A 13017-nucleotide genomic window follows, 5' to 3' on the forward strand; every position below is an offset into this window, starting at 1 on the left:
GAAAGCCTCACTAGATGCTGCTGTGAAAACATCATAGACTATAGTCAATATTGATTATAGTAAATACTATATTGACTACAGTCATTATAGCATATACTAAAATTTTTGTGAGATGATCACTATATTCTTGGTCCATCATTAGGTGAAAAGCTGGTATGCAGCAAATGATTTTATTCACATTTTTATGTATATTTAGGCATATGTATTTATGTTCCATAAATCAGGTTAGATATTTTTTTTCACATATTTATTTTTTATTGTAATTATACTGTACAGAGGGGTTACAGTTACATGAGTAAGGTAATGAGTACATTTCCTGTCGAGCATTGTTGCCACCTCTTTTTCTTATTTATTTTTTTATTGTGAAAATACTGTACAGAGGGGTTACAATTATATGGGCAAGGTAATGAGTACATTTCTTATCAAGCATTGTAGCCTCCTCATTTGTTTCCCCTTCCCATCGCTTCCCATACTCCCCCCAACTTCCCCACCCAATCATCCCAGCCACCCACACACCACAGAGGTAAAGTTCATTTTCGACATAACAACTTGTACATCTCATTGTTGCAATGAGTCCACCTGTATCCCGATTTAAACGATTTGTTTTTCCCCTTTCCCTCCACAAATTATACCGACATGAAATACAGTGAAAGCAGGGGTTATACTGTGGGGGAAGGACATACAAAGCAACAAATGAATAATCTTATAAATGTGTTAGAAATAATCCCATGAAAGAAAAAAAAAAACATTTGAATACATATCTTATGGTTCATTTCCCTAACATCACCTTATCTGACCTTTTCTGCTTGACTCAGACATATACTAGATATTGCAAATAAGGGAAACCATGGGACCTATGTTTCTTTGGGCCTGGCTTACTTCACTTAATATAATTTTTTCCAAGCCTTTCCATTTCCTAGGTTAGATATTTTTAAAAACTTGGTTTTAAGTGGAGAAATTATGAACACAGTCAGCAAATACAAATGGCTACCACCAGTGAAGGAAGGTATGATCAGCAAAGGGTACAACAGAATTTCTAAGACACTGAATGCTCTATTTCTTAACCTGATAGTGAATATATGCCTGCACCATTTTGTTTTTACTCTTTAAAGACTAATAAGACATGCCTTATTTTTCTCTTCTACATGAATTCTGTAGTTCAATTTTTAAAAATAAAAAGAAATAAGATCTTCAATACAAAACATCCTTGGTTATACAATAGGAAGATTCTCTGAAGCTCAGTGAATCCTCTAATCAAACTTGCTTTTGAAAAGTCAATTTTACTGGGAAGGGATGTGAAGGGTACACAAAGGAGGAGGATGCAATGCTTGATAAGAAATGTACTCATTATCTTGTCCATGTAACTGTAACCCCTCTGTACAGTATGTTCACAAAAAAATAAATAAAATTTAAAAAATAAATACATAAAAGTCAATTTTACTATTTATATCATGATTCTTATAGCATATGATTGTTTTCCCTTCCATAATGCACCTACCTCAGTAACAGCCTCTTCTAAGAGCTAGAGCATAAATCAGCATGGCTGTGACAACTTATACTTCCAGTCATTGCTGCTATGCTCTAAAGTTACATTACGGCTGAGTCAGAAATGGACATGGAAATGAAATATATTTGAATGAAAACAAGTGCATGCAAGAGTTTGGGAATCACCCTTAGATTCAAGAATGTCAGTTCTGAGTATTTCTACCCAGGTACCTAAGTCCACCCAAGAAATCTGTCTTCAGTGCCCACTTTACCTCTAATCAAACTAAAATTCTGCCTGTGTCATTCCAGGCACCGAGCAAGCAGCTGTTCTCCAACTCATTCAGTCTGATCTTTAACACCTTTTATTTGAAAAATATCTAAAAAATTACTTAAAATAACATATATTTTAAAGGCTTCTGTGATGTAACCAAAGCCAATTGTACATTAATTTAATAAACATAGTATAGGCCTGCTGCATGTGAGCTGGGTGTTGTTCTAGGTACTAAGAATGGTTTCATTCAGTGATTAAACCCAATAAAATACTCCCTAACTTCATCTACAAGAGAAAGGAATCAAGCATAAATAGAAGTAATAACCTGTATGAAATTTTAGAAGCTGTTAAATGACATGGTAGAAAATAAATAAAGGAAGAAATAATAGTATTTTGCAGAAACAACAACAAAAACCTGATATAACCTTTTAAAAGCAATTTGATAGTAACTCTCCCTGTTCAGACCTGACATGTCATTTGACCTGTGAAATCTCTGCCATAACATCAGTCTCCACTAATGTTAACATTAGTGGAAAGACATAGTGTAACGTATCTGGAAAGACAATAATATATGTACGTGTATCTTCACATATGTGTGCGTGTGTTTAGTGTGTGTATGTAAACATACACACACTCTATTTGCTGCAACATTCCTCGCAATTGCAAAAAGAAAAAAGTCTAACTGGCAGAATGCTGAAGTAAACTATAGCACATCTATCTACTCAAAAAATTCTGTGCTACCCTTTTAAAGAAAAAAAATTAAAATGTAAGGCTGTGTAAGACTTGTTTTTAAACTGTACAGTGTCTTTTTTTGTATAGTTAACACACTACCAAATGTGTCTTTAGATAGCCCTGTCCTGGTGGTATTTTCAATAGCCACTAACCTTGCCTGGTACAGTATGGGGGTTGTAAATTGGCATGGAAATTTAAAGCAGGTTCTTGTTGGTGCACAGCACAATTAGTTATATATGGGGACGGTAGTTTTTTCATCTTCAGTTGTCTGACACAGCTTATACGAAATAATTGTTCTGTTAACTGAATACCACTCTGTAATTGCAAAAAAAAAAAAAAAGTTGCAACTGTTTTGTTGACATTCTGAATGCTTCTAAGTAAATACAATTTTTTTTATTAAAAGAAAAAAAAATTCTGTGCTAGCACCAGTGGCTCATACATGTAATTCTAGCTACTAAGAAGCTGAGATCTGAGGATCATGGTTCCAATCAGCCTGGGAAGGAATGTCCGTAAGATTCTTATCTCCAATAAACTACTCAGAAAAGGCTGGAAGTAGAGCTGTGGCTCAAGTGGCAGAGCACTAGACTTGAGCAAAAGAAAGTCAGGGACAGTCCCCTGAGCTGGTAGCACCCAGGCCAGAGTATAGCTCCCAGAACCAAGTTCAAGCAGGAGGGGGGAGGGGAAAGGGAGGGTGGGAGGGGGCGGGAGAGGGAGGAGGGGGAGGGGGAGGGGAAGTGGAAGGGGAAGGAGAAGAAAAGGAGGAGTGGGGAGAAGGGAAGGGGAAGGAGGGGAACCAGGAGAAGGAGGAAAAAGGAAAGAAGGAAAGGAAGGATGGAAAGAAGGAAGGAAGGAAGGGAAGGAAGGAGGGAGAAAAGGAAGGAGGGAGGGAAGGAGGGAGAAAGGAAGGATTTTTTTGTGTTATAGTTCTATATATTCTCATTTAGCCAGATGTACAAAATAAAAGATTATTGTTGGTTAATATTTGTGTTCCTGTATACAAAGAAAAATAGGTTTAAATAACTCTATACAAGGTTAGTCTATTAATTAAAACCCCAAAGTTTGTAAAATTGTGAAACATGTAAACATTGTTAATAACCTATTTTTAAATTTAATTTAAAGGTTAACCAACACTTTTTTATTGAAAAAATGGATGGCATAACCTTTACCATACATTTTTGCCCCAAAAATGACATTCTTATTCTGAATGTGAACACTTCGCTTGACCAAATGATGACCATGAAAAGTATTCTAAAGGAAGAACGGTTAAAAGAGGTCATACCACTAAGTGCAAATATAAGGATATCATTAAATCCTTTATTAGGTGCAATTTTATATATGCCAAGAAAAATAAAATAGAAGGACTGTATCTGTTCTATTCAGAATATGATCACTCATATACTGGATTGTGGTTTGGTAGCTATAATTAATGGTCAAGTGCTAAACCATGTGCTTCTTGTAGAAATAAGAAAGCAATGAAACCACCTGAATTCCTAAACCTAAGTAATATTTCCATTAAAAATATATTTAGCTGGGAATTGGTGGCTCACACCTATAATCCCAGCTACTCAAGAGGCTGAGATGTGAAGATTATTGTTCAAAGCCAGTCCAGGCGGGAAAGGCCATGAGACATAGTTCTCTGGTGGTTAGATATAAGAGCCTGTGGCTCAAAGAGGTAAGAGTGTTACTCTTGAGCAGAAAAACTCAGGGACAGCATCTAGGCCCTGAGTTCAAATCACATGACCCAAATAAAATCACATATACATATTTCAATTTTACATCAGTATACAATTGAAATCCCTTAGTACAGTTTTTAAAAATAATAAAATAAATAAATTAAATATATGTGGGTAAGTATGTATATCTTTTTAAGAAACCTCATACTGGATTGGGAAGGTGGCTCAGTGGTAGAGCGCTTGCCTTGCATGCCTGAGGCCCTGGGTTCGATTTCTCCACACCACATAAGCAAAAAGAAAAAAAGCGGGAAGTGGCGCTGTGGCTCAAGTGGTAGAGCACTACCCTTGATCTGAAGAGCTGAGGGATAGCACCCAGGCCCAGAGTTCAGGCCCCATGACTGGACCAAAAAAAAAAAGAAAAAAAGAAAAAAGAAACCTCATACTAATGAATGAAGAATACTACTGGATGAAGAAAACACTGTATATATACAACAAAATATAATTTGTCCAAACAAAAATGAAATACAAAAACGAATAACAAAAGTGAAATCACGCTATTTAGAATTATGGATAGAACTAGAGATCATATTTAGGGAAATAAGCCAAGCTTAGAAAGGCACATCACATGACTCTCAAATGCAGAATCTATTCCTTAAATTGAATATAGAACTAGTCTTTTATGGATAGGTATCATATGGAGGAGGTGAGTTAAAGGAGAGGGTTGGGAGGAAGTATGGTCAAAGTACTTTATACAGATACATAGAACAGTGAAACCTGTTGAACTTATTTTCAGAAAGGAGAAAGGGTAGAGAGAGAATAATAAAGAGGATGAATTTGTTAAGGGCTCTTCATATACTTATATGTCAAATCCAATGAAACTCCTTTTGCACAACTAATAGAAGCTAATAAAAATAGGGGAAAAAACACTAATCAGTTCAAAACCACAAAAAAAGACTTCTGGAGGAATTAAATGGGGACTACATCAAAGAGAAAAGGACCTACAAATGGCTCCCAAATTTCTGGCTGAGGCAAATAGAAAGATGGTGGAGGGAATTACTGATATTCTGGATAAACACATTTAAGGAGATAAATGAATTATACTTTTTTACATTTTTAAGGTGACAAAACAAAGATATACAATGTGGATAAGTTTTTCTTACTCAGAAAATACATAGAAATTTGTACAGGATTCAGAATTTCAATGATTCACAGATCTTTCCTAAAATATTTTTGTGTAGTGGGAGGAATTGGAATCCACACATCCTGTATTTTCATGCCAAATCTGCTATTGACTAGCTGGAACTAGCTGGAACTCTAAACATTTACGCAGTGAGACCAAATGAGGATATTCCTAGGAGAGGATCACAAGGGCTCAATGGCCACGTGCATATGATCATATAACATAATGTTTACTGAAATGAACTCCAAGAAATGGAAACAAGAGGGTTTTTTTATTGTACTGTTTGAGGTTCTTTTTCTTTTTTATCTTCTGCTCTTTTCCTTTTGTTACTGTTTTTTTTTATTTCTGTTCCCTTTGTCTCATATGTATGTTTATATAATTTGGGGAGAGGAAGGAGAAATACAGAAATAGAGGGACCAAGAGTGAACTAATTCAGCAGTGATACTCAGAAGACACAATGTTGGAAATGAACTATACAATTTGGAGTGGAGGGCAGTTGGGAGGAAAACACTGGGAGAAAATGAGGTATGAGGTGATATGTTCAAAAAAGAAATGTAATTATTACCTGATATAGGTAACCTCTTATGTGACTCTGTACATCACCTTTACAATAAAAACACAAAAACAAAACAAAACCCTAGGTGTATGACTTGTAGGCTGCAGCCAGGAACGACTCACCTCCCACCATCACATGCTCTGGATAGTGGCGGTGGAGTGGAGCTACAGTCTGTTTCTGCTTCCTTATAGAGATAGGAAACCTTGCCATACTTAATTCATAAAAAAAGAATTCAACAATAAGTATTTTGAAAATGTAAGCAGAAATCCAATAGCCAAGACAAATCCAGGTACCTCTCAGATAATTTTGACTTCTCTGGTCTAGATAACAACCTTCTAAATTACCAAAGTATCTAGCAACACACATTTGACAGGATGTAACCCACCTTGCCCTATCTCAAAATGCCTCCTCCAAATAAGAATGACCAGTAGACACAAGAAGAAATGTTCAACTTCTCTGAACATAAAAGAAATGCAAATCAAAACAACATTGAGATTCCACCTCACCCCAGTTAGAATGGCTATAATCAAGAAATCTAATAACAACACATGCTGGAGGGGATATGGCTAAAAGGGAACCCTACTGCATTTTTGGTGGAAGTGTAAACTTGTTCAACCACTTTGGAAAGCAGTATGGAGGTTCATCAAAAGACTAAACATAGAGCTCCTTTATGACCCAGGAATCCCACTTCTGGGCATTTACCCAAACAATCACAAACCAGGTCATACTAAAGCTACCAGCACAACTATGTTCATTGCAACATTATTCACCATAGCTAAAATATGGAACCAACCCAGATGCCTCTCAGTAGATGAGTGGATCAAGATAATGTGGTGTGAGTGTGTGTGTGTGTGTGTGTGTGTGTGTAAATGAATTCTTTGCTTACATCAGAAAGAATACACTGCCCCACTTGTTAGGAAATGGAAAGACTTGGAAAAAATTACATTAAGTGAAGTTACCTAGTCCCAAAATAATTTAAGTCCCATAGTTTCCTTATTTGCAAAAAAATAGTGTACATATAAAATAATCTTATCAGATGAGCTGAAAAGCTAAAAAAAATGTACAAATGACCATATAAGATGTTTTATATGTACCATGTGATTTTATTATTTGCTGTTGTTTCCTTTGTATATTCTTTCCCCTATGGTATACCCCCTGTTGTCACTGTACTCGATTTTGATACACTGCATCTTATATATACATATGTCTAATCTGGGGAGGGAAAGGAGACTAACAAAATGCTGAAACAAGGACATAGGATGACCCATTGCAACAAAGATATCCACAGGACAATATATTAGAAAGAAACGGCGAGGGGGGTGATAGGAGTGTGGAGCTGGGAGAGGGAAGGGATAATGGGACAACACCAAGGAAGGGAAGGGGTAACAATGATTGACAAGTAATGTACTCATAGCCTTACTCATGTAACTGTAACCCCTCCGTACAACAACTTAATAATAAATTATATTTTTAAAAAATGTCTCGACTTTGAGATAAATATGTGTTTCTGTTGTGCTCCAGTGTCTGCTCCCTCTATGAAGGCTAGGGCCAAAAAAAGTGCACTCCCTTAATTTCAGAAGAATTTTTAATTCTAAAATCCATGGACTACATACCAATTATGAAAGAACAAATGTGACTCTGCCAACCCTTCACTAAGCAATTAATTCTTAAGTTGGATTGATTAAGGATCAATTAGAGGGAGACACTATGGAGGAACAGCTTGTAAAAGGAGACACCAAACTCCTGACAATGCTGCCTGTGTAGCCAGCATCAGCCTGACTGTTCAGGGATATATTTTCCTTCCAACAATTCATAAATATTCTCCTATCTCCTTCTTGACAAGCTCCAGTACCAAGCTCTAATTCTAATCTCAACTTTCCACTACTCACCACAGAGCCAAACTACAGACACAATTTTAAACTTCATACTTTTGGGGCTGGGGTGGTATAGGAGATGAGCACAGGACTTTGTACTTGCAAGCCAAACTACCAACAGTCAGCCCTTTTATTGATCTTGTTTTTGATAGTGTCCCATTAATTTTGCCCAGAGTAGCCTCAAACTCAAGATCTTCCTGCCTTCACATCATGAGTAGTTGGGATTTACAAACGTGCAGCAGGCCTAAAACTTCAAACATTTTTGCATCCTTATTTTCCCATGCTTATTCAGCTGGTTATTAGCTTCCAACCACAATTTTATCCTTGCTGTCTCTGATACAATGTTACCTCTGGAAGCCAAACCTGTTCCAGCCATCAAGGTATATAACACTAGATGCCTAGTCATTCAGCTCATCACTAACCTCCAGGACCTTATGGCTTCATAGTCAGGACTCTTCAGTGCCTCTCCCTGGGCCCACCTGCACTATCTGCTTTCCATACCTTACCTCCCAGGAACCCAGGTTTACCACCTGTAACATGCCAAGAACGTATAGCTATATGTCTAGTTACACTATTTTCCTGTTTTTATTTATTTATGACTGGCCTCATTCCAGAAAAGGTTTCAGGTAACACATACTCCAATCTGTTTTCTCAGATAAGGTTTCTAGTTCATGTTGATTCTATTGGCCTTATGATACATAATAGGCTCAAAAGTATTTTATTGGGCCCACAGTATTTCTCTGTGATTTCAATTTCTGCTGCACCCAAGAGAAGTCAGCAGTAGTGGCAGAAGTAGGCTTCTTATCAAAAGGAAAACAAAGGCAAATCACTGACTGGTCTTCAACTACAAATAAGCTTCTGAGTTCAAATCCCTGCTCCATTACTTTATATTATTTATATGACCAAGGGATAGATCTTCCTTCTAATTAGACTCACTTCCTTTTTAATTGAGGATAAAAGCAGACTGTTATGGGGATTAAATGAGCTGATATGTAGAAAAAGATTGCATTATACTACACATAATTAAGTAGTAACTATTGTCTGTTCTAATAATAACAAAGTAAGGGAGTATTAGTCATTTGATGCCATATACAAATCAGCACAAAACTCAATCATTTATAACAATAACACTTACTATCTCAGTTTCTACAGGTCAGAAGACAAAATGCAGCAAAGCTTTGTCCTCTAGTTGAAAGTTTCTTGCCACACTGAAGTTAGGGTATCACCCAAGCTGCAGGATTAACTAGGGAAGAAATGGATTCTAAGATTACTGATGTGGTGGTTGGGAGAATTCAGCTCCAAGTGGTTATTAAAGGTGTGAGTTTCAGTTACTTGCTGGCTGTTGGCTTGAGATTGCCCTCTGTTCCTTGAAATGTAGGCTCCTCCACAGGGCAATTCACAATAGGAAAACTTACTTCACTCACAATGAGTAGAGGAAGAGAATTCAAGGCAGAAATCACAAACTTTTCTATGTTGCTATCAAAAGTGGTATACTATTTCTACCAAATTTGATTGATTAGGAAGAAGCTGGTAAGTCTATCTCACACTCAAAAGGAGATCAAGCTATAGATGTAACTCAAATGGTTGAGCCCTTGCCTAACAAACAAAACCATCGGACCAACCTTAGGCATCTCAAAATCCCTACATTGTAGTTGTAGCCATACAGAACCTCAGAATATAAATAAAGGCTTCCATCAGCCCTAAGATGGTCAGATTTAACTGAGGCAAGGTGAGAGGGTCCAAGATGAGTAAGTGTCCTCATAAAAAGAGGAGACACCAGGGTGGCATGTACACAGAGGAAAGGTGATGTAAAACATAGTGAGAAGTCAATTCCTTACATGCCAAGAAGAGAAACCTCAGGAGAAGCCAAACTTGTCACTATTTTGATCTTGAATTTCCAGCCTCCACCACTGTGAGACAACACATGGATGTGGTTTAAATCACAGTCTTGTATTTTGTCATGGATGTCCTAGCAATACACTCATGAATACCAAAAGATCACAGGAAAACATCTCAGAGTGGTAGGCAAGTCTATAACCATGGTCCATTATGCAATAATCTCTTAAGAGGTTCTGCTTTTGCAGAAAAGGAGACATTTGGCACTCCCCAATGTACAAGAGTAGCCTAAGGACCTCTTAATATCGTAAAGGAATCTGTAGTCCAGGACTTGAAAGCTCTATGATTTACAGTCAAGTACAAAAGTATCAAGTGCTGGAATTAACATAATTAAGAATTTTGAATTTAAATCATGGGTGGTAGCATGGCCAAGCGGTTTAAGAATTTTAATTTATAGTCTTAAGAGTTCAGAATATTTAAAAGTTTAGATTTACCATATCCTAATTTGTTTTTAAAATGTATTATTTGAAATTAGACCTATTTTGTCATTAGTTTTAGATCTATGTACATCCTACGAGCATTCAGACTCCAAAACCACACTAATATTTTCTTCCCCTGAGCTTTAAGAAAAGGAAATCCTAAAGAATGGGCATGTGCTGAATTGCCTATAGCTATAGCCTTTCAGAGAAGAATCTTATTCTTTAACAGAAAGAAATTAAACTGTTTTATGGAGATCTTTCATTGTGAACTAACTGGTAGGCGTTCTCTTCCAAGCACTTGAAAATATTCATAATTTAGCTACCCACCCACATCAACTATTCATTAGAGGTCTTTTTTTTTTTTTTTTTACTTAAAAGGGAAGATAACACACATACAAAAATGAAAAGCTAATTCCATCTCTCATTGACAACTGTGTCAATTTTAAAACATAAAGTTGTCCTGAATTTCCAATTTCAGCCAAGTTGAGCAGCTGGTCTTAAGGCCATACGCTGGACAAAATTAAGCAACAATTTTAAGGTATTAGGCAGGAATCAAGGCAGAGTTATGATCCTTGAAAGGAGGAAAAAGCATAAAGTGAGTACCAAGTTCAACCTGCTTAGGAACTTAAGTGAGCAGAGTTGCATGCTCACAGGGCAGAAAAACAGGCATGAGTTTGAGGTTGCCATTATAGCTACTAGGATTCCTAGGACAGGTGCAAAGGGAGAAGGAATTGCACAGATGCAAACACTAGAGAATGACCCATGGCATTTCACAAGAATTCTTCTCAGGTCCTTAACCTTAGGCCACACAATCATAGGATGACCTCCAAAATCTAGCAGAAAATTGCTGCTAGGATACTGGCAGAGCTGAGTGGAATGTTCAAAGGCTGAATATTCCTGAGAAGGTAGTAGAGTTCCAACCGAGCCAGTGGAGAAGGATGATAATCAACTCACAAACTTTTTCATAAGTCATAAATAACATTTAAAATGCCACAAATTACTAAGAATAAAGGCTACAGTTTAATAGTGAGGCTAAAATTAAGTCCTAAAGCCAATTTTCGTCCAATTTGTGAGATGTCAGTAATTTAACTGCCAGTAAAATACAGAATCTTAACACTTTTTGGAGAAGGATCCCATAATTCACAGCTCCTACAAAGTATTATCCACAGTATCTAGCATAAAAAAACTTACAGGTGATAAAAAAAAAAAAACTTACAGGTGAGAACTTGGTTAAAGTGATTAGTAGCTAAAAGAAAAAAAAAACAGAAGATTGACAATATGATGAAGAAATGCAAAGAATTGGTTTGTGTTTCTGTTTTTGTTTTATTTATTGTTCTGTTGGTCATAGGACTTGAACTCTGGGCCTGGGCGCTGTCCCTGAGCTCTTCAGCTCAAGGTAAGTACTCTACCACTTGAGCCACAGCACCGATCCAGTTTTCTGGTAGCTAATTGGAGATGAGTCTCATGGACTTTCCTGCCTGGAATGGCTTTGAACCATGATCCTTAGATGTCAGCCTCCTGAATAGCTAGGATTACAGGCGTGAACCACCGGTGCCTGGCTAAGAATTAGAATATTTTTTTCTTTTTCTTTTCTTTCCTTTTTTTTTTTTTTTTCTAGATCTGGAGCTTGAACGCAGAGCCTAGGCACTGTCCCTGAGTTTCTTTTGCTCAAGGCTAGCACTCTACCACTTGAGCCATAGCATCAATTCCAACATCTTCTGTTTATATGGTGCGAGGAATCGAACCCAGGGCTTCATGCATGATAGGCAAGCACTCTACCACTGAGCCACTTTCCCAGCCCAGAATTCGAATTTTTTTAAGGATACTCAATGTTGTCAAAGCTGCCCTTACACACATTATCTTTCCAACTCAGCCTCCCAAGCAGTTAGGATTATATACCTTTGCCATATGCTTGCTAAAATATTTTTTAAGAATCAAATATACATTCAATTATCGGTATCAAAAAGTAATTATCAGGGCTGGGAAGGCAGCTCAGTGGTAGAGCGCTTGCCTTGCATGCTCAAGGCCCTGGGTTCGATTCCTCAGCACCACATAAGCAAAAAGAAAAAAGCCAGAAGTGGCACTGTGGCTCAAGTGGTAGAGCGCTAGCCTTGAGCTGAAGAGCTGAGGGACAGTGCCCAGGCCCAGAGTTCAGGCCCCACGACCGGACCCAAAAAAAAAAAAAAAAGTAATTATCAGATGGGTTTATAGATTAATGAATTTGAAGATAGGCTAACAATGATGAGTGACAGGATTACCATTTTCATTGCCATCCTTATGCTCATCTTAAATCCACACTATTGGTGGGTATAGTCTTCTCATTTACTTTATTTTTCATTCTCCCTAGCAAATTATTTTTCAAACAAAGGGATTTAAGATTTAAGACAATATTTATGTGGTAAGAAATATTGCAGAATAATTAAGAATTACCCTTTGAAACAAAAATTAAACAGAATGTCTGGAAAATTTAAATCTCACCCTTTTTTAGGACCTCACAAACCAAACTACTGTGCTTCAACAGTTGTTCCTTGGTATCTTAATCCAATTCTATGCCCTCCCAAATGGGGTTACAGCCCTTCTATTCAATTGGTGGTCATACTGTGTCCTATTCCTTAAGGCTTGGGGTACTGGGCAAAATGGATAACTATCCATTAGTTCTTACAGATTTACATGTTTCATGAGAACTCTTGAAAGATAAACACATAATTCAGAGAAATAAATCACTTGTTTTAAAATTTGACATTACAAAGCATCCCAAGAAAGAATAGCATGCTAGCTAGGCACTAGTAGCTCATGCCTGTAATCCTAGCTACTCAGGAGGCTGAGATCTATGGATCCTGTTCAAAGCCAGCCTGGACAGTTAAGTCTGTGAGATTCTTATCTCCAACCACCAGAAAAACTAGAAGTGGCACTGTGGCTGAAGTGGTAGAA

The sequence above is a fragment of the Dipodomys spectabilis genome, unplaced genomic scaffold (assembly GCF_019054845.1).
Source record: "Dipodomys spectabilis isolate Male_0828 unplaced genomic scaffold, ASM1905484v1 ptg000092l, whole genome shotgun sequence".
NCBI lineage: Eukaryota > Metazoa > Chordata > Mammalia > Rodentia > Heteromyidae > Dipodomys > Dipodomys spectabilis.